Raw genomic sequence first — 22,622 nt, 5'->3', positions numbered from 1 at the left:
AGCTAAAGATCTTTCAGGCTTATGCTAAGATCGTTTATTTCCTCAAGGAAAATCCTGCATCCCAAAGTAATCTGCGAGGAGGTGTCTTAAGATTTTTCTGGAAGAGGTGTTGTTCCCCCCCCGGTAACACCAGGAAAAGCCCCTGACGAGCATCCCACCGCCCAGCGAGCAGGGCACATCTGGTGCAGGTTGAGTCACGGGAACAGGGAGTTTTGACATTGCTAGAAAAAAAAAAAATAATGGTGCATACCGATGGCTGTCACAGGAAAGACTCGCTCCTTTCAGCGGCTTGGTGCTGCAAAATACACTTTATACAAGACAAAGGTTTCTTCTGAGGAGTTTGAATGGCTGTTCTTAGCTCTTGACAAGCTTGGAGTGAGTAAAATAGGCTCTTCTTTCTTTCCTGTAGGCATAATAAATATAAATGTACTATGATAAGGGTCAATGGAATATAGTAAGTTCTTCCACAAGTAAATTTGTCTGATTTTGTTCCCAGACAACAGCAACAAAGGGATGCTGCAGCGAACGCTTCGCAGTAATAAAGTTTGAGTAGGGAGAGGAAATTAGATCCTGTTTCTGAAAGGGAAGAGAAAGTGAGGCTTTGTGAATGAAGAACAAATCTGAAAGGTGCTGCTTCTTCCCCCTGCTTGTGCTAAAATATCAATACAGGGAATAACAGTAGAAGCTGCAGCTGGAGAGGGCACTAGGGGTCACCACTGTCTTATCTATGTCATCTGGATTTAATTCTGAAGTAAGATAAATAACATGATAGAGAACAAAGACAGGCTGTTATGATTTTTTTTTTTTTTTTTTTTGGTGGGCCAGACAGCTTGCATTTCATTTCTTCGTTTTCTCCTCCTGCCTGCCTTCTGTCTGTCTCTTCCTTAAAACAAACCCCAGGGACACATGTAGGACGCAGCCAGGGAGGATGCTCTAGAAGCAGGGGAGTTGCATCAAAATTCCCTCTGCGCAGCTCCCATTTATTTGGAGCAAAGGTTAGGCAAATCACAAATGCTAAGTCAGTCGAGCAGAATCACATAACAGCCTTGGCATGTCTCTGCAAGTACCGCAGAGCAAACTGATTACTGTAATGAATAGCACCCTTGTAGTCCAGAGAGTAACTCCTGATATGTTTTGCTCTCCCTGGCCTACAATCCTGTGCCTCAAGATCTTTCTCCCCTTATTTTTCCCCCCAACCAGGTAAGTATCCCCGACTTCTCGTGAAATTGCATCCGATATCTGCATTAGAAGGAGGATTGGGTGTCTGGGTTGTGAAGAGAATTGCAAATCCTCTTCTCTGAGACTTTTTTTGACCTCCTGTCTAGGAAGTAAGCATTGGTGTGGGCTGAATTGATTGTCTGAGTGCTGGAATAGCGCATTTTAAGGTGGGACACAAGGTGTCTAGGGAGGAAAAGTATTTCTTTACTGACGTAGAGGACTCATCTCGAGACAGACAGGCTTTCAGGCATGCAAGACCTGATGAGGAGGTTGCACCCTCTGCCATCCTGGGTTTTTTTTTAGCTGTAGTAGTTGATCTAGCAAGACTTGGATTCCCTTTTTTTCCACAGATAAATTAGGGTAAATTGTGGTGGTTTTTGTTGCATGATATTGTGGAAGTTGAAAGTTTGCATGAACTCAAAACCTGACTGGACAATTTATTTAAAGAAATAGCTATGAGGCATTGTAAAATTGCAAAGATTTCCTGGCTAGGAAAGTCCCTTGCTTGCAAATCGCTGGAGACAGGGAGCGTCCCGGAGAAGCTTCCCCATTACCGTGCCCCGTACTCCTTCCTAAGCATCAGTTATAATTCCCTTGGGATGGCACCCTGGGATCAGCTGGTGTTTAGCCTGACCTGACACAGATGAGAACACAAGAACATATATATAGAGAGAGATATATAGATAGATAGATAGATATAGATATAGATATAGATATATACTTTGATTATCACAGCGATGATAAAGCTGCTTGGAGCGTGTTACTGTACAGGCTGTTTGCGGAGAAGCACGAGAGCAAATCCGGCCTCGTAGCCCGAGCGATGCTCAGGGCTAGCGTAAGCACACGCAGGACACGTCTGTCCACGCTCCCTGCTCCTGCCGGCTCCAGGCCTGGCCATCAGCTGCGCGTTAGCTCCGAGCTAGCTCGGTGTCACCTCAGGTATGCGTGGGCTGCAGTCACGCTATCAGCCAAAGGTGGGGGAGTTCTCTGGCTCCCTATTTTAGGATTTTATGTAACATCCAGCTTATGTAAGCCTTTGTCTGTTAACAAAACGGGTGGAGCGTGTCTTGCTTAGATTCCTCGCTAAAGAAGTGCTCGTTACTTAACTCTTACTCAAGTGCTCATTACATACTTTAAGAATGTTTTAGTTCGTTCCTTTCCCGTCGCTAACAATAACGTACGGACTTGACAACTTGTTATGGACAAATGATAAAACGTGTAATTCACCGCTTAATGAACCGCTGTTGAGGTAGACGAGGGAAAAATGAGGCAGACCCCAAACCCTGGCCACGGATTGCGTCTTGCTTTCTTCTTGCTCCCTCCTGGCCGGACACCGTTTGGGGGTGCTGGTAGGGGACGAAAGATGGTTTGGCCTTGCCGGGATGTCTTGGCCTGCGGGACATGCCTGGGTACCCGGTGTTGGTAGCAAACCCCTCGTTTTTAGCACAGCCAGGGTTGTACCCAGCGTCGGTTCCCAGGCGGAGGGGAAGGGGAGGGGGACAGCAGCGCTGAGCACCCCGCGGGCCCATGTCCCCGTCCCAGAGCTGCTTTGGACCCCGGGGAGGTCACGCTGCTCTCTGTGCTCAATTAAATGCCTTTCCAGATCTGGTCTTTGGTTCTCCAGCAGGTAAAGGTGGGTTGTATCCCGCTGTGTGGGCACGGTAAGGCATTAAAAGCTGTCAGGTGCCCAGATCCTGCAGTAGAGAGGACCATGTAAATTGTTTTCCGATTGGACTTGTTGAGCTCGCACAAACCTGGCATTCATGTTACCGCAGGGTTTTAAATAGAAAGACAGTGTGTGTCTTAGCTTAACACCATAAGGAGACGGTTTCCACTCTCTCCTTCCTCCAGATACTGTGCTTCATATACTGACGTGCTTGGCATTCCTTTAAGCTTTGTGAATTGCTGCAAAAAAACCCTCCTTTTTATTTTTTTCCTCCCCTTTTTTTCCCGTAAAGCTGTGCATTGCCCCGCAGCCCTGTGCCTCTGCACTGCCCGCTGGGGCCTCGGCAGCCGCGGGCTGCACGGGGCAGCTCCCGCGCGATGGCATCTGTGGGATGATGGTACCTGCGGGATGATGTGCCAGGGAGGAGAGGCGCGGGAGGGTTCGGGTTTGGCTTTTTTCCTGCCCAAAAGCAAGTTTGCGATACAGGAAATAACATCTTATTTTAGCTCTGAGGCCCATTTCTGTCCCCTGAGGGTCTTAAGGGGTGACACGGATCAGAGATGCACCGCTGCAGGGAAGATCAAGCTAAGAAGTGGTATTTCATGTTTTATTCCATACATATATATATTTTTTTTTTTTTAGCTTTTTTTTTACCAATTTCATTCACACCCTCCCCTCGAGAGGAGGGAAAAAACCAAACCCAAACAGCGCGAGCTTTGTTTTTGTTTCCATGGGAATTCTGTGAGAGGGGGAGACTGTGAAAGAAAACTGAAATATTCTGGCCAAACCCTGATAAGGTTTGGATCCTGAGCAGCCCCCGGGCTGTCTTGTAGCAACTAAAGTCCAGGGGGTCCCGCCGTCCCCTGGCCACGCAGGCGGGGAGCTCTGGGACGGGGCTGCGGCTGCTGCTGTGTCATGGGGAGCGTTACCGTGCTGCGGAGCTGCGCCAGAAAAAGCGATTTGGGTGGAGAAGATATGACTACAACTCCCAGGAGGCACCGTGGCCAAGTCAGGCCATCGTGTTTAAGTGCCTTTCATCAAAACTTCCTCCCCTGCCTCTTCCTCCAAAGTTAGGAGGACAATTTCGGTCCTTGAAGGGGGTAGGAAAAAAAAAAGAAAAAAGTACGTGACAATGCGATTTCCACACCATGCCCCCCCCCTTTTCCTTTTGGAATACTGGTCTTGCGGGAGAAAACAATACCGATCCCTTTTTTTGTGCATGTATGTGGCTTAATGCCAGCTGGCCCACGTTAGGCTGTCTCTGGGCTGCTCCACCCTTGGCAGCATCACCAGTGGCTGCCCCACCGTGGACCCCGCGGGTTTTTCCACGGGAACCCGTGGCCCGCCGTGGGCGTTGGGGTGGTCTCAGCAGAAGGAGCTGAGCACCATTCTGTGCGCCTCGTGGGAGGGTGGTCAGGCCCTTTCTCGTTGCGCTGCTCCGAAATGGCTATGGCGAAACGTGTTTCCCGTTCCTAGTGAGGAACCTCCCGTTCCTCCCTCCCCTGGGGCTCTGCAGGCTCCTTCCCAAATGGAACCCAGCTGGGAGAAAAACTAACCCCCGGTTTTTTCCCCCTCCGAGTTCCCCTCTGCCCCCCGCCCGTGGCTTCGCAGAGGCACCAGCATCACCCACGCTCCGGCCCGGGGAACGTCTGGGCGGATAAAGGGGAGATACAAGGAGGAAAAAGGTCCTGCAGGTTGTCTGCGGGTGTGAAGGACAGGTAGAAGAGTGCTCGACTCGAGCAACCGATGGTTTGTTTGGTTTTGCCGTCTTTGGTACTTTGCCTAACCAGGAACGCGTGGGTCGCTGCGAACGGTGTCGGCTGAAGCGCGGCAGTTCGGCAGCACCGGGCTGGGGAATAGCTTGTTATTTGTAACAGGGTAAATAACGCAGCGCTGGAGTTTGTACTAGTGTAGCTGTGCTCATTTTGCGAGGGAAAAGCAACCTGGTCAGAAAAAAGTCTATAGGTAAACCCCTGTATTTGGATGACATCTGTGTTCAATCCCTGCCACGGCTCTGCTGAAACGGCTGAGGGCCCTCCTGCGCTCCAGCCCTCGGGCAGAACTGCTTTCTGCCATAGAGTGAAAGGGGAGAGGGCTCTTCTGGGTGCAAGAAAATGGTTTGGGATGCCTGGAGAAGTTGATGGCTTCTTTCTGCTGTCACGTGCTCGCTCCCACCCTCGCTGAGGCCATAGTTTGGCATTTTTCTCGTGTCTAGCAGCCGCTGTCCCTCTGTTCCTCCCCCTTCCCCGTGTTTGTGGTTGTGATGCCAAGTGGTGACCAAGATTGAGGATGAGGTCCTTATTTAAAAAAAAAAAAAAAAAAAAATTTCCCTTTTTCTTTTCCTGGGTTATCTTTCAGCTTGCAGATCGGGTTTAGTGTGCAGCACCACAGGGTCTTAGTCCTCAAAAAGCCCTTCTGCAGGTGGCTCTATATGCCTCATGTATCCCCCACTTTTGGCCAGCTCACTAGGCACGGCACTGAAAATTTTTAAAGAGAAGAAAAAACATGAATGAAGGGCAACTAAATAATAATAATAAAAAGATTCCTAACATTAGCACCTTGGTTTTACAGACTGCAGCGGCATTGATCCCTGTGTGACTGCCACGCAACGTGCTCTTTGCACCGGCATCTCATGTTAAATAAGAAAACTTCGCACTCCCTGCGACAGCAGTGAGTGTCCTCTGAGGGATGCGTGGAAGCTCCTGAAGATCGAAAAGCAGGTGGGAAGAGAGGACCAAAGAAACCCCCGACAGACAATATCGTGTTTCTTCAGAGCTCGAGATATTTTTGAAGGTGTGTGCCAAGTGTCCACTTTATGAATTGCCTCTGGGACGGGGAAGGTTATGGGAAGCGGAGCAAATCGCTAACGGACACGGGCAAAACGGCGTTTCTCCTGGAAGAGATGGTAACTGCGGGTGGAGAACCTGCTCCGTTGTGGTGCTCAGGAGAGGGGAATCGTGCTACGTAGGTGCCAAAATGCTCGTTGAGAGTGTCTGCTCTCTTCTGCTGCCGGTTTAGCCCTGCTCACGGTGCCTGCCAAAGTAAACCTAGCAGCAGAGAAATTAAATATGCATTAACTGAGCTAAGGTTTACGGATTTGTCGAGGTTTGCCCGAATTCAGCCAGCCGGTTGCGTGGGCGATGAGCGCCAAAACGAGCGCCGGGCGGGCGGGCGGGCAGGGGTTTGACCGCAGAGAGTCGTTCCCCTCTGCGTCCGAGACGTCCCCTCTCCGTCCCGACGCGCGCGGAGATGGGAGACGGCGGGGGGGGGTCCCCTGCCGCCCGCCGGCCTCCCGTCCAAGGAGGCCGCGGGGTTAGCGGAGGTGAGGCTGGAGAGGACGGCAGAGACGGGGCACGCCGGGCGGGCGGCTGCCCCGGAGGATGCTCTGCGGGCCGTCTGTCCTCCGATTCCCGCCCCGTATGCTGGCGTTGGCGCGAAACTTCTCTGCGGCGCGGGGTGCCGTGTTCCTCTGGAGCGCGGCTTTGCCGGCTCTTTTGGGGCGGAAAGGCGAGGCCGGTGACACAGAACGACTTTCTGTATTTCCCATCGGCCCTGTTCTTCGCTGCGGAGCTCCACCCTGCTTTTCTCCGTTGCTTCGCTCTCTCGTGACGCCGAGCGTTGGAAATGTGCGCGCTGCCTTTTTCCTTCCTCAGGACAGACAGCGCTGGTGAGCCGCCCTGACTCACAGCTCTCCAGAGATGCTGAGCGTAGCAGTGTTTGAGCTCAGCGCCGTGACTCGAAGGAAGCCGTGTTGCAATGCTATTGGGAACCCACCTTAGATTTCGGAGTTTGATTTTAAACACGAAGCACATCACTCGTGCTGGTTTTAAGCCATTGGTAAGCCAAGTCATAGCAAACCCAGTGCAAATGAGCTAAGCCGATGTGCTGCAGGTGTGCCCGTAGCCAAAGCAGGTACTGTTCTGGTGGAGAAGCTTCACTATTGCGCTGCCAGAACACAGGTAGGGTCTGTGTCTGCGTTAGCAGTGGCCAAAGTTGGGTTATTTATCTCATGTAGATTTGAGGACCACGGTTCAGTTCCTCGCTATTTAAAAAAAAAAAAAAAAAAATCAATCCTTTAAGGAAGAAAAATATCGTAACAACCCTATTGAAATCTTGCTGTAGGGACAGAAGCGGGAACGCTGAATTCCCAGGAAAAAGTCACCAAGATGTCCCCTGTACAGCTGCGGCGGTGGAAGCTGTAGTGCTGCAGACAGGTTTCAGGCATTTTACCAGCATGCAAGACTGTGTTATAGCTGTTTAACGTATGGAGGATTTTTGCTTCTCCGCTTATCAGTTCAACGCTTCTATAAGCACGAAAATTTTCTCTCCCTCTTGCTACAAAATCTGCTTCTTTGCATATTAAAAAGGGCATATGGGAAGCAACATGAAAAACGCAGACAAGCACCGCTCAGATACAAACAATATGTGGCCATAATTACTAGGTTGTCTTCTGCTAAAAATAACGTTGCGTGTGTACTTAATTCATTGTTAATTTGCACAGACTTTTTTTCGTTTGTTCCCCTCGCCAAATGTCATTTCTTGGCGGCGGTAGGGGAAAACTGACTTCTTCTCCCTGTCGAAGTAATCGGGCTTCTGTGAGAAGAGCACAAAAGGGGAAAAACTGTGCTCCCTGGGAAAGCTGCATTTGCATGGGCGGGGAGCGAATCGCTCTGAGTCCCTGGACTTGCAGGGCTGTGGAGTTGAAATTTAAAAAAAAAAAAAAAAAAAAGCAGACTTTCCCCTCACTGTTAATGGATCGCTTCTTGATTTTTTTTTTTTTTTTTTTTTTTCCTTTTCTCCCTAACCAGAACAGCCCACCGCAACAAAAACCCAGGCGCAGCACCCCGCCCGCGCCCCCCACCCTTCCCGCCGGCATCCCACCGCTCTCCTTCGCCGCCGGGGAGTGGTTTTACCCTCCATCCCCCGGCGCTCATAGGCCGGAGCGCCGTGTGGGCCGGCTCGCCGCTTCCCCTCGCCTTCGCGGGGAGCGCAGCCTGGATGCTGGAAGCCGAGAGCGGCGGGGCCGGCCGGGCGGGGCCGGGCTGCGGGGCGGCTCCTCCGGCTGCGGGGCCGCCGCGTCTTCGGCCGGGAGAGGGGCTTCGCCGGCTCTGAGGGCACCATGAGGCTCCCGCTTCCACCGGGGCAGGAGGTTGGTGCGGAGGAGACGGGGGGGGGGGGGGGGTGTTTTTGGGGGGAGAAAAAAGGCGGTTTCTCAAGCGCGGGACGCTTCGGTTCAAGTGAATTCCCTGCTCGGGCTCTTGGCCGAGGCTGGGCGGCAGGCTTTGCCAACGGGAGGTGTTTATCGGCCCTCTAGGACGTTCTTGGGATGACTTAACTCATTTTTCGTGCTTTGAAAAGGGGGGGGGGAGGGTTGTATCCAGCGAGGCCAGGGGGGTAGCTTTACCTTCGCCGTGAACTTCAGGGTTTCTGAGATGTATTTGGCTGGTGTGTGGCTCCAGAGCTGGTGAAATGGTGTCTCGGCCCTGTCCCCCTCAGCAGCCGCCGTTTCGGGACACGGGACAAACCCGAAGAGTTTTTCCCAGCGCGCTGGCAGCCGGCTGACACAACCTGTTCTGCCAAGCTGCCGGCTCGATTCCTTGCAGGGAAAGCCTTTTCTGCCCGTCGCTGGTTTTTTTTCTTGACTTGGCACGATGCTCTTTCCCGGTACAGGAGGTTGCTCTTTGGAAATCTTCAGCCCCAAAATGCCTCGGATCTGGCCCGGGCAATGATTGGAGCCGGTGCAGCTCCGTTGAGTTCGGGAGCGTTTCGCCTGCGCGGTCGGGGCTGACACGGGCTCTCTGTACACAGCAGGACAATACCCGTTCCGTGTCCAGGTCTACGCGGTCTCCAGATCCGTCCTGGCAGTAAATCTGCGCCAAGTCGTTAAGAGTTACGTGGCTCTCTGGGGGGACAAGCGCTGATAGTTTAATTGGGCGGATGACGCTCTGTTAGCCTGGTGTTCGCCCGAAGATTGTAAGTAATGGGATGTCACGGCGAGGCCGGTGCGTCCGTAGCCGCTGGGACGAACGCTCCGTTTGTGTCCGGCGTTGTGTTTCGTAGCTGCCCGTGTTTGCGGCTCAGGGGGTGGGAACTCTTGTTTCGAGTGTCTTTAATCACGCCAAGAATTCATGTTTCCCTTCCCGTGCCGTCGCTGGCATTTGATGGCGTGAGCTCATGCCAGAGGCTCGCAGGTAACCAGGGAACTTAATTTCTGACCGCCTCTTCTCATCACGCTCCCAGGAGCGTTAGCTCTGTGGCTTGGGTCTCGCGGCCAAATCCTGCCCAGCTTTGCCAGAAGTTGGAAAGCTCCGAGTTTAAGCCCCTGGGCCCTGGGCTACCCTTCCTTTTCAGCTTGTCATCGGTCTGCGCTGTATTTACTGCAGATATCCAGAAAGCCCTTTCCTTCAGGGTAAGTGTTTACGGTGGGATGCTGAGCGCTGCCCAAGGATGCTGGGATCCCCGATCCCTGCTCAGGGAATGGGCGCTGAGCACCAGTGTGGGATGCTGGCCGCCAGCCCCCCTTGTGCGACTACCCTGCCCTGCGCTCGCCTGCGGCTGAAAGGGGCTCTTTCTCCTATCCTTTTGCCGTGAGATACCACCAAACCTGTAAAATCAGGGGTTTTTTTTTGCAGTGGGAAAGCGTGCCTGGCCTTCCCCGGGGCTGAGGGTGCAGCACGTGGGAGAGCTGCGGTGCCTGCACCGCCACGGCATCCCCATCGCCCGTCTTCGCGCAGGATTTAGCTGGCCGGGGGTGCTGAGCCCCAGGCTCGGTCCCAGCTTCCTGGGGGAGAGGGTCGAGGTTTCTCAAAACAGGCTGGGGAAAAAAAAACCAAACAGATCCCTCTGAAAAGACCTATTCAAATTTACAGAGATTTTTGTAGGCTGTGGTTCCGCTGATTAAATGAAAGTTTATTGAGAGGTACATCTGTTTAATTCTTTTTTTTTTTTTTTTTGGCCAAGATTTAACTTTCCTACTTGGAGAAGTTCCTAGGGTCTCAGCCTCACTTAAATACCCATTTGCACATTTAATTTTGTCCAGATACATAACGTCCTCCTTTTCAGGATTATTGAAAATTAGCGCTGAGGCTCTGGTCTTTCTGGAAGAAATAAAGTGACTTCTCCCGAGGGCTGCGATGCTCCTTTTATTTTGAGAGGCTTGAACTCCTGCCACAAATAATCCTGTTGCTGGCAGGTGTCTCCTGAGCTCTCGCAGCTGAGGAAGAGTTTGCTGGGTTGAGAACTGCAGCTTCTTTAAACTGCTGAAGATACTGTTTTACATATATATATATATATATATAAATATAAATAAAATTATTTATAAGCGCTAGGTAGGTGATCTTTGCTGGTGAAATCATTCTTTCATGAAGCGGGCTGAAATCCCGTACCTCACCTAGAAATATTTACTGCTTTTCTTAATAGTAGCAAAGTGTAAAGGCTTGTGTCAACTTGATGTTGTTATCCCCTGTAATTTATGAAGCGCTCTTTGGACTGCAGGTGTGTCTGCAGTGAAGGAAAGATCCTGTGTTTTACAGTGGGTCTGCTCTCCAGCAGTGATTTGAGGAATCTCTTCCTTGATAAACCATGCGAAGAAGTGCAGTTGTGTCTCCTCTATCTGTTAGTTATGAACTGAACTTGGGTTTTTACAGTTATTTCTTCTCTGGTAATTGATTTAAAGCGAGTTAGCAAATCTTCAGGGAAAGAAGCGTCAGGGGAATGCACTTAACTGCCAGTGTTGCCACAAATTTTATTCCCTTGAAATGAAATCGGAAAGAAGATATCAGTTATTAATGTTCCTACAGGCTTCTAGATTTATCTTCTCTATCTCTACCTAATGAACACACCAAAGGAGAAACTCAGGCTCCGAAATAACCGGAGCCCCAGAGCTCTGCAGCAAGCCATCACGCTCCGTTATGAGAAGCACCCTCCTGTTGCCTTTGCTGCAAACAGGTCATTCCTTAATTTCACGTTGGAACAGCTATTTGGAAGCAAGTAATTTAAAAAATAATACTAATAAAAAAGTTTAAGTGGGAACGAGCATTGTACAGTGGCCCTAAATCTGTGTATACCAGAGCTGAGGAAGCAATTTGATTTTCTTCTGGGTGTTGAGTTGCTGGAGTGTCTAAAGTCACTAATTACCTGGTCTTAGCCGAGGCTGAGGAGGGAGGAGGGCGAGAGCAAGCACTGCCTGCCTTTTCCTCCTATTCTCTGGCTGACAATTGATGATGTGTTTTTAACTTGCTCTCACATGCCCTGTGCCCTGGAAACTCTCCTGCAAGGACTGAGAGAGATTTGGTCACGGCCATGTGTCTGACGGAAGGTGCGGTTGGGTACTTTTTTTTCTTTCCCTTCACAAAACCTTGGCCAGCCTTTTTTTGTTGTTGTTGTTTTTGCCAAAAATAAGTTTTTTTCGGTCCGTATTCAGGTGCAGCTTGCCATGCTTTTTCTGCTCTCTGAGTTGTGGGATGTGCGAATAGCTGGCACGCAGCCTGGCTTCTTTGCAGCTGGCTCTGCGGGGCCAGACCTCAGCCCTGCTGAGCTGCAGGATGGAGCTACATATATACTATATTATCAGTTTAAATTTTTTATTTTTGTAATATATGTATAAAACCAATTTTTAGCCAGGTACCCCTGCCCTGCCACTCAATTTCACGGACTCGTGAGCATCTGCCAGATATGCATACCAGCTCCACGCGTGCAGACACCCTGGAAAGCAGAGGGTGGTGGGGGGAAAAAAAGCTCTGTTTGCCAGCTTTTCTTTAGAAAATATTTGCCATGCTGCTCCCCCACCTGCTTGGCACAGGGTGTCCGGGGTGGCAGGAGGCAGCCGTGGGTCCTTGGGGCAGGGGACGTGCACCCTTACCCTGGCTCCTGTGCCGAGCAAACAGGAGAGAGACGTGGATTTGCAGATCATAAATTTTATATACATGTATACACACGCTTGTGTCTTCAGGATTCGTTTTTCTCTGTTTGCGTGCAGTAATAGTGGGAGGTATCGCATCGCTGGGGTCGGCATCGCGTGCCATCGCCGCTGCCCTCAGCGCTCTGCGCATCCCTCCCTCCTCGTGCCCACGCGCTGCGGTGGCATTTACCGCTTTCTAGAATCTAGAATTAAAGCAGATCAACACCCAAACCTGGGGGTTTACGTAACGAAGCGGGAGCGGGGCTCGTGTCTTGTCAGACGGCTCGCCTGGGCACCCATCTGCTAAGTGCGGGGAGGTGGGCAGAAGCTGTCTGGTGGTTGCTGCTCCCACGCTGGAGAGCCGGGACCCCAAAAGGAGCTGGGACGGTGCCGGGCATCCCCCCCCCCAGCCCCGGCATGTCCCGCTGCCTCGCCAGCAGGGAGGCGAGTTTTGTCTCTGAGAATAAAAACTTGTAATTTAAAACCAGCTCCGGCTCGCACCGGGCTAAATAGGCGCTGGGGAGGGAAAACTTGCTAAAAAGGGGTGAGGGAGAGGGATGGGACGACTACCAGAAGGACCTGGCGCCGCTCTGGCAGCGAGCGCGGTGTGCTGGGTGACAACGCGGCGCGTGGTCAGGGGTTATTGCCAAAAAGACATGCGGGACTTCGATATCAAGGTAATCGCCTCGAGATAGCGGTCTGATCGGGCTAACGTGCTTGCTTCGTTGCCGAGAAAACAGGTCTGAGAGTGGGGCTGGGTGGGAGTGAACCCGGCAGCGTCTCCTTGGCACGCGTCTGCTTGACCGGTGACGGCTGCGTGGGGCGTTCGCACCTCTGCTCTTTGGTTGTTTGTGTTTCTGCAACCATTTTTCCCTTAAAACTACCCCCTTTGCACTGCGCTCTGGGGACGCGGTGCTGACCGAGTTGAGCTCCAGGAAATTAAATTGTGCTTCGCCTCTAGTAGGATTTGACAGCAAAGTAGCCAGTTTGCGTTAGTTATCTTAGCGTAATAACGTTGCCTCTTCCTCCTCAATCCCTTTTTTTCTGGCAGAGAAGGCATAGATAAAATAAGAAAGGGTCCTCTGCCCTAAGGAGCTGACTAAGTAGGGAGAGAGGCTGTAACAAAAAGGCAATGTGGATAGTGATGGGGTGGACGTTTTGCAGAAGAGCATCCCTCCGTCGTCCACCCTGGGCAGGCTGGGGTGGGGTATGGAAAGCCTCCGAGAGAGGACGTGCAGAGCTGAGAGCTGGAGGGGATGGAAAACCTCATCGCTGTTTGCAGATTTGCTCAAAAGAAAGAGTCTTTTTCCCTGGGTGTGGAGTCCTGTTTAGGCTATACTGACAGCAGCAAACATTCAGAATGTTCACGGCGTTGGGAGTTATTTTTCTGGCTTACGCCTCTGTTGGTGGAAGAAGAATTAAACTGTAATTTCCTCGACTGCATTTTTCAGGTCAAGCTGTGAGTGGGCCTGATTCCTATCTTAGATTTTTATTTCTGCCAGCGGAACGAGCCCTCATGTGCGCATCCATCACGTGAGGGCTTTTTTGATCAAATAAGACAAACCCGCCGATAAACGCCTGTTGTTTTCCGGGGCTCCCCGAGGGCCGGCAGCGGGCGAGGGGGGATCCCGGTGCTGCTCCCCATCTCGGGGGGATGTTGGCAGCTCCATCCCCACGGTCGGGGACGGTGGTCCGGGCGCCGAGGGACCGCTGTTCCCCGGGACGAGCGTTCCAGGGCGCAGAGACAAAAGGCAGTATCGGGCAGACAATGTCCCACAGAGCAGTGCTCTGACGGCCTCTGTCCGAGCCCGTGCAAGCGGGTGATTCACAGCCAGTTGGCGTTTCTGGTTGTCTTGCCGTGCGGGAACTTGCTTTTTGGCTTTTCTCCCATCAGGGTCCTGGTGACGTGCCCTGGGGCTCCTCTGAGCCGCCAGCGCTGAAGCATCGCTGAGCCGCTCCCCGCAAGCTTTACTCGTTTTACCAGCCGGACTTTTGGGAGGATTTTATTAATCAGAAATCCTCATTTCTTGTTCTTCCCCTGCCTCCCTGGTCTTTATTCCCCCCCCTGTCGCAGAACACAGCCCTCTCGTGAACACACACTGCATCGCTCTCGCATCGGATGCATCTCGCAGCACAGGCTTCTCTCACCATCAGCTGGGCTGACTCCTGCTTGCAGCCTCCAGAGATCCCCACGGTAAAAATAAACCAGCGAGAGTAATTAATCGCACATTTCCAACGCTTTCGGTAACCTGGGGTGTTGTGGCCGCGGAACTGCGCCCCACTACCTGGCTAAAGGCAACCTCGCTGTTTTTAATTTAAAAAATAGAAGATTTCTCTCTCTCTCTCAACAAACTTTGTGCCACACAAGAGGTGAAACAAGCAGATATTCTGGGCCTGCATTTTCTCTTTTTGTTCAAGGAAGGTGCAGTTACGTGATGCAGTCGACTCTTCCGCATGAAGAACACAAATCTGCCGTGCTTGGTGTTTTCTTGGGGGTGGTGAGAAGCACCTGTGGGTGCCGGGGTCGCCCAGGAAGCTCAGCTGTCCTCTCTCTGCCACAGCTAAGGGGATGCTGAAACAATTTGGAGAGCAGGCAGTGCACCATAGTCTTTTTGGAAAGAAATGCTTTGGTCTCTCGTTCCTCTTTTTCTAAATGTCTATTTATGTAGTCCCCATGAGATGTTCTGAAGTGTATTTTTCCATGACAGAGGTTTCCTGCAAATGGATTGATTTTTTTTTTTTTTTTTTAAGTGTCCTACCCAGAGTTAAATCTTACCAAAAAAGAATAGTAGATGACTCACGGTGGCTTTGAAACTTCTGCGGTTAGACCTGATCCCACTGAGTTTTGGCAGCAGTTATGGCAAACGAGCCATTTTGTTCACAGGGAGAAACAACCGGCAAGATGGGAACTGCTGTCTGAGGCCGTTGAGAGTTTTTTTTTTTTCTCTCCCAATGCTATTGCTTTTCTTCTGCCAAACAGCTTTTTTGTACACGTAGAAAACTGTCTGGAGACACCTTTCTGAGCAGCGCTGCTCCAGGACATCAAGGCAGTTGAGGGAAAAATAATATTTAATTTTTGGCTCATCGTGTGCAGCCGCCCATCTTTGTGCTGAAGTCTGGAGGGTTAAGCTTGTAAGTCGTAACCTTAACGCTCTGATTTCCTCTAGGAACGTGTGGAAAAATACTGTACAGGAGTTTTCGCAAAACGAGAAAGAGCTGCAGGGTTTCTCTGGCTCGTCCAGTCACCCGCATTGCTTGTAAGGTGCTGGAGGTCTGGTTACGTGGGTAAGGGAGAGGAATGAAGAGGCAGCTGAGGCTCGATTTGAGTTCAGACAACAGCATCATCTTTCACTGCCTGCCGTCAGTGTGCTTCTGTGCTGGCTTGATGGAGGCATTTTTTTTTTCCCCTCTGGGAAAGGAGGAGAAAAAAAAAAAAATCTGAGGCATCTATTTTGTTCTAAGGAAGCTGTCAGTATTGTCAATGTGTGTAAATGAGCTATTTTGCATAAATTTGCAGGTGTTTAGTTGTATTTAAGCAAGAAACATAGGAAAGCTATTGTGTTTCTGCAAGTTACTTCTTGATAACGAGCAATTTTCTATTGAATTTGCCTGGTTTTGATCTTAGTTCGGCAGGTACGGATCTGAAACCTCAGCCCTTGTTCCAGAGTTACTCGTGAAATCAGAACCGAACTTCTGTAATTATTTGCTCATCCTTAATTCTGATAACGAATTGGACGCTTGTTGGTATAGAAAAATTAATTTTTCGGTAAATCAAGCCCCCTGTGTCCTGAGTGCTGTTACGATCCCATGGAGGGTCATATGGAGATCCCATGGAGGGTCTCCTTGGGGGAGGCTGATTTGCAAAGGCACCTGAAGCCCTCCGTGAAGTCTTGGGGACAACGTCACCTTTGTCCTCTGAGCTCGGCTCACAGCTTCTCTTACAGTTCCCTCTGGGACTTCCCCAAGCCAACTGGTTTTTTTTCTTGTAAACTGGAACTTCTCGAATATTTGCTTTAGCTGGCCAGGGAGAAGGAAGATGCAGTTCTTGGGAAGCCTTAATGTTATCCTAGATCCACAGATGAAGCTGTTTGTGAACTGGTAGGAGATTTCTGGGTGCGAAAGGGAGGCCAAGGGCTGATGTTTGCCCGTGTCGGTGCCTGCTGTTGGCCGCGGCTGAGGATGAGCAGCTGCTTTTGGAAATGCAGAACAGGAGCAGGCACACGCCTGCCTGTCGTCTCCTCCGGCACGTATTGTTGCTGGCTCTTTGGGCACGATGCCGTCTTGTACGATGGAGATGGGGTGCTGGGTGTCCCAGCTCGACGGTGGGAGCCGGGGTCGTTCAGCGCTGTAGGTTTAGGGGTGGGCTAAAGAATGGAAGTTGGCTGACGATGGAGACATCGAATTCTTGTGGAGTTTATTAGCCAGAATGCATGAAAGGTCTTTAAAAGCATTGCTCAAAAAAAAAAAAAAAAAAAAAAAAGAAAAAAAAAAACCCAAAACATTAGGGAGCTTCAGTTTGGAAAGGTGCTCCGTCCAGGTTTGCAGGCAGGGGTACGGGAGCGTTTCGGGGCGACGCGAGTGGCTGCACCGTGTCGTGGGGCTTTGCGCCGGTGGCTCCAACCTGTCCCCGCGCTGGGCAGGGACGGCAGAGGTGACCGCGCTCTCGAGGTGCTGCGGGGTCCCGTTTGGGACGGGGAGACAGCGGGGTGCTGGCTGAGGAGCAGAGAGGAGCCGCGACGTCCCCTGGCTGGGACAACTGGAGGTTCGTGGTGTCCCCAGGGTGCCGCGGCTCCTCCTGCTCCCATCAACCTGACGTGCTTGGGGGCTTTCTTTAAAGAGGGACAAAAGCAGCAGCAAAATTTAGGTGGTGGTCGCCCTGCAGGGGTTGTCCTTGAAGCTGGTGGGGCCCCGGGGAAGCCGATGAGCCTGTGCCTTGGACCCCCCAGGCAGGGGAGGGAGCTGGACTTGGCTGCTGCTCGCGCGGGAATGCTCCGAGTTCACCTTCCTGCTCATGCCGAGTGGGGTTTTTTTTTCTCCAACGCAAATTATTTGAGGAGTTCCATTAAAACGAACAAGCAAAAAAATCAAGGCAATGGAAACGGCATTTTATCAAAGCGATAAGCTATTAGTAAAAATACGCGGTCTCAATCTGCTACTCCTGGTTGAGAAATTTCTCATTTCTTTGAGCAAGTCACATAAAGGGTCAACAAAAAGTTAGCGCCTTCATGTGCTTTCACACATGGTTTTTAACGGCGGGAGGAGAAAAAAAAAATAACGTTCCCACTTAATGGAAACTTGGCAATAAGCAGGAGGTTGCAGCTGGAGCAGGGACGGTGACCTCCTGACACGTACCTGCGCTCTCTGCCTTGGTATAGAGCAGGGAGCAGGGCTGGGGAGTGATGACATCAGCCACATAGACATCTATACGTTTAGATCGTGAAAATATGTCCTGCATTTATATGACATGTTCGACTATATATAAGAGCGGCAGGAATGCTTGCCATCCCGCGAGCGCCGCGGCGGTCCTTGTCAGCTCTGATCGTTGTGGGGATGGTTACTCCAAGAGTCCTCTGCGTTATGCTATCGCCCTGGCGAGCTCCTGGCGTTTAGGATTTTATGTAAAGCTTTCGTGGTCTCTGCCTCATGCCAAGCCCCGTGTGCCTGTCAGCGCTCTGAAGCGCTGCATCCTTTGACCTTCCTCCTGTTTGTGCTCTTCCAAGCGGGGTTATTTTTTCCACCCCCTCTTCTCCCTCATCCCGGGACTCCCTTGGCCGCTCCCCGTTGCACCTCCGTCGCGGGGTTTGGGGACGCCGAGATGATGCCGATACCCGCGGCGGCATCACCCGGTTCCCTTTGCGCATCCGCAGCTACAGCGCTGGCGGGTGTCTGGGGTAGATAACCGGGTGCCGGAGGCTCCGGGCATCCCCTGCCCTGGTTTTCAAGGGTGCTCTGCGCAGTGCTGCTGGGTTTAGGGGTGCGGAGCCGCGTCGGAGGGGAGGGTTTGGGGTGATGCCGGGGTTGAGCGCAGCGCGACCGGAGGATGCGCAGCACGAGGTGCCGGTGCCGTACTTGTACGCTCTTGTCCGTGCCCGAGGAATCCAAAACATGGCAGTGAAAAAATATGCGAAGGGCTGGCATTCATCACTGATAAATACCTAACGATCGGCTTCGCCGTGCTCGGGGTGCGCTGCCGGGCAGGGGGGAGCGGGAGCAACCAGCACGTGGGCGTGAGATCAGCAGCCGCTGCTCATCCGTGGATGTTTATGTTTTTCCTTTTGCTGTTCCGGAAAGCAAATAAAACGAGTCCTTGGGAAGCGGCTGACGCTTAGGCTGGTCCTGGGTGTGGGGAGAAACGCAGCACGGGGGGGGGGTTTCTGACTGCGGCGGTGGGTTAGTCACCGCGTAATGACAGCGCTGCCCGCCGTGATGACCGGTGCCTTACCTCATCGTTTCCCTTGACTTGCCTGGTTTTTCTGTTGTGTTTTCCCTGGCACGAACGCTGGGGGACGGATGCTGCGGCACCCAGGGCGGGGGCAGAAGGGGCTCTGCCCTGGTACGGAGAGCGCAGCAGGGACTTCCATAGATTTACCTGTTATTTCCAGGCAGTCTCGGTCTCGAAGCATCTCACCCCCTGTTGCAAACTAGCCGTGTGGATTCCCGTGACTTAGCTTTTCCTCCGAGCAGGCTCGTGGCTTGGCAGTAAGCCTCACGTGGAAAGGACTGTGGAAATCAATAAAGCAGGACCAGAGAACTGTGCTGCAGTCGTTAAAGTGCGAAGTGCTAATTAGCTCCTGCTTTTAGAGGTATTACTATTAAATGTAGGAACTTTGTGAGAATAATTGTTTTGGAAACGGTGTTTTAAAATACTTTGGTTTCATCAGGGTTGGGACAAAGATGAGAAATTTAGGTCAGGAGGATGTCTGAACATGATGTTTATTGTTGATTTGGATTCGTACTTCAGTTCTTTTCCAGCTCCAGATCTTTCCAGGGTGGGAGCAATGCTTTGGTTCTTATTCAAGGGTTGTTTTGTGTGTTTTAAAGAATAAGCCCTAATCTTCTTGCGCTGTCCCTGTAGTGTGAGCACCCAGAAGGGCAGATTTTCAGGAGACGTCTCCACGTGCCATGCTGGCCGCTTGCTCATCTGGCTAAATGGCTTCTGTGTACTGAACTTAAGAGCAGGGTTAAGTCATTGCTGAGCATTTTTGAAGCCCGCTGTCTTTTAATTTCATATTTAGGGAATGTAATATGCTACCCACGAGAGCCCTTGGATTTTGATTAAGTAGTGGGAGAGGGTATACTGAAAAATAAAATCAGTGTGTGTCTTTTTTGCTAGGTATGGATATGTGGTTTTCCTGGGCTGGAAAAGCAGGACCCTCTTTGCAGGTGCTGGCAGGGACCCCAAGCCAGGGGGACATTTCCCGGCTGCTCGGTGGAGATCTGGCACTTGCCAAGGACTGTGGAAGGAAGGTGTGCCAGGGCATAAATCCGGGGGTGGTGACAAGCCTGGCTTCTCCTGGGGGATGCAAATAACCCCTCAAAAAGGGCTCTTGTCTGCCAAAAGTATTTCTCCGTGAAGGGGTGGTCCGAAGCTAACTTTAGGTTTAAAAGGGGATGAGCTAGGAAATATCTAGGTGGAAAAGATTCATCGCCACCAGGCAGGGCAAATAGCTGTTGAGGGCATCGCGCGTAGGATTTGCTTGGCATCTTGTCTGGGCTCTCAGTGCCTGTGTGGCACCCAGGCTGCTGGCAGCAGCAGGAGGAGAGAGGAGATTCACGGCGCAAGTCATTTGGGTGTTGCTCTGTTTTGTTTTTTTTTCTTTTTAATAATGTCATCTCATTGCCCTGTTTTAGCCCGAGCCGCCAGGGAGGCTCGCGCAGGTCCCGCCACCGGCGCTGCCGGCGGGACGAAAACCAAGGATGGGAACAGAGGTTGCTTGTCACGGCCCTTGCCAAAAGGTCACTGTACTGGGAGAGATGTCATGAGAACTGGAATAAGGGTAATTTTGAGGGATTACAGCGTTTCTCACCGTGGGGATGGCAGTTGATGTAGAGCATCAAACCCTGGGAGGCATTAGCAGGGAAATGCCTGTTTCTACTGGATGTATTTTCTCTTCCCTCCTCCTCTCTTTCCCAAATGAAGGCTTTCTCAGTTTCATAGCTCTGCGTGGTGCTCCTCAGCACCATAATTTCGTTAACGAGCAGCGATTATCTGAGGTCGTTGCAGGTCTGCCACGATACATGTAAGAGAATAAACTTAGGCTGACCAAATTTTAGGTTGTCTGTGCTATTACCAGCTGCATACTTTTTCACATCAGGACTTGAATGTCTTCAAAACACAGGACTGTTCATGAATATTTACTAAAATACGCGTTTTCTGCCTTCCGATTTCCATGCCTTTAAAGCTGTGCTTTTGTTGTCCTATGCAACTGTGTGGATTGTCCGGCTCGTAGTTCACAAGGGAGTTTCACCGTGTCTAGTGCACACAGGCGACTCGGGGGGGGTTTCAAAAGCGACCCAGCCTTGGGTCGCCTTGAGGTCCTGTCTGCCTGCGTTGTCTGATAAACCCTAAACTAAACAGGGCGGTGGCTGCGCCATTCAAAGAACCAAAACCTGAACTGAGCCTTGAAATCCCTGAACAAATAGTATGCCCCGAGTCTCAATCCAACCACTATAGAGTTGCCTGAGGAAGCAAGGTAAAAAAAAACAACCCCAAAACCTGGAGGGTTTCAGCTTCAGTTTCATATGACAACCTTGTGTATTCAAACAATCGCAGACCAACAAAGGAAAGATGAGGGGAAACTCCACTCAGATATACGTAATCCATTTAGGCATATATCATAATCCACTCAGACATAGTCATGCACACCATTCCACAAGTCAGGGGATAAAAACTCGAAGATCCAGGTTGGAAATGGGGGAGTCACTTCTCCAACTATACAGTTGGCTTGTGAAGGAGACCCTTCCCCTCTTTGGTTGGGACACCGGTCGAGGTAACTGCCCTGGGATTGAAAGCCCTTACCTGGAGGGGTAAGTGAATATTGTTTATGCTTTAAGTTTGTGGTTGTCTGTGAATCGCTTGTGGTTGTAATAATGTACTACTCTTGCCTTTAAAAATTGCAATAGGGCATTCCTCCATTGTATCTGTAAGACCTGCAATAGTGGCGTGCTAAGTCTGTACGTGAAGTTCAAATAAATCATTTGCTTGAACCTTGCAGTTAAGTCTGCGAGTGAAGTGCAAGTCGTTTGCTTGAACCTTGCAGTTAAGTCCTTTTCCATCACAGCAACAAGTAGAAAAACCGTTTCTTTAGCGAAGGCTGGGATTGTCATATGATCCCCTAAGTAATAACTTGGGGTTAAAGCATAACCAAAATGGTAAATAACAAAAATAGATTTTGGGCTTGCAAAGTTGCAGGGTTGAGCTAGGGGGTTGCAATACATTCACAAGGGCTCAGGGATTAATATAGTTAATTTTGATTTTTACAGTCGTTTTTCCTGTAGTTGAAACCTTGATTCTTGGTGCAGTCCCTGTTTCCAATGCATGTATTTTACTGGTTCAAGAGGTTTGGGGCCCGAGCGCTGTGGGGACAGCCCGGCGAAGGGAGGCAGAAAGCCTAAGCTGTGTTTGGAAGAGGAAATAATTAATCCAAAAAGTGGGCTGGCCAAAGGCCGTGTCAGCAGCGCTTGTGGGGGTTTTAGTATGGTTTTTCCCCCCCCTTTCAATTTTTTACTGTATCCCTTTTTTTCCTTGTTTGTTTACTCTTTCCAAAGTCTTCCTCCACCGCTGACTTTTTTTTTTTTTTTTTTCATTGTTTTTTCCTCCTTGCTGCTTTTGCCCAGATAAAGCCGGAGCAGTGCCTTCCCTCTGTTAATATGCGGCAGGTTTGGGTATGTGGGTGCTGGGGGTCTCTGGAGGGAGCTGGGGTGGCTGTTCCTTCTCCCCTGCCCCGGGAAGGTCAGTACGGGCAGCCTGTCCTTACGGACCTCCAGCCCTGGGGACTCTTCCTCGGACAGTCCCATGCCTTGGCCATCAGACGGGGTTTTTCTCCCTAGTCTTTGCTTTAAACCTGCAATTCTGAGCAATTATCTCTTGTCCGTCCTGCTCGCTGCAGTCTTCTACAGGCTTGCAGACTGCTGTCGTGTTTCCTCCAAGTCTCTTCTTTCTCTCGGTCCGGAGGCTGTGTTCTCGCGGGTCAAGCGCTTTAGAGCTGACTCTTCCCGTCTTCTGTGCCGTATCTTCCTTTTTGGCTTGCAGGCAGTAGCCCTGTTTGTGCATTTTGGCACGGTTTGCGCCTTTGTTCGGGTTGCCGGTTCTTGACCCGCTGAACCCCGGCTCCATTTTTCTTGGTTTTCCTTTCCTTTGTTGTTTTTGGGTTTGTTTTTTTTTTTTTTTTTTCCCCTTTAACCAGCTGCTGCCTAATTGCTATCCTGGATGGCAACAGCCAAATACTGAAACGTAGCACTTGTTTCTAATAAATTTCATCCTATCATTTCCACCCTCCCGCAATTTGCCGGTATGGTTTGAGTTCTCTCTGTCCTTCATGTAATTGCAGCCTCCAAAGTGGACATTATCAGCAAGTTTTACGAGCCCATTCTCCAGTCCATCATTAGTGGGAGCAGCGGGTGGCACTGGACAGACAGGGCTTTCTTGATGCATCCCTTCTGTTTTGCCTTTTGTTTTTTGGGGTTTTTTTTGTTTTTTTGGATCACGGATACCCGCGTTCGGCGTGCGTTTGCGCCCAGCCTGCGGCAGATGAACCCGAGCGCGTTCCTCAGCGTGCCGACGGGAACGCAGACAGCGTCTGCGTGGAAACTCTGGCCGAGAGGTGAAATAGCTCTTAC

At 50.9% G+C, this 22,622-nt stretch overlaps 1 protein-coding gene across 3 annotated transcripts in view; it reads left to right on the top strand.

Moving 5' to 3' along the window:
• Positions 1–7,854: 7,854 nt before the first annotated feature.
• Positions 7,855–22,622, top strand: part of PLD1 (phospholipase D1) — a 67,301-nt gene continuing 52,533 nt past the window's right edge. For 2 of the 3 annotated variants that reach the window (XM_030027727.2, XM_030027726.2), the window contains exon 1: positions 7,860–8,033. The gene's annotated coding sequence lies outside the window, so the exon portion shown is untranslated. Of the gene's footprint in view, positions 8,034–22,622 lie in introns of all 3 variants that reach the window. The other variant, XM_030027728.2, reaches the window with a different exon arrangement.

This window comes from Aquila chrysaetos, chromosome 10, assembly GCF_900496995.4.
Source record: "Aquila chrysaetos chrysaetos chromosome 10, bAquChr1.4, whole genome shotgun sequence".
In the NCBI taxonomy this organism is placed as follows: domain Eukaryota; kingdom Metazoa; phylum Chordata; class Aves; order Accipitriformes; family Accipitridae; genus Aquila; species Aquila chrysaetos.
Note: the sequence above shows the minus strand (reverse complement) of the source record. Positions and strands in the feature narration are given on the sequence as shown.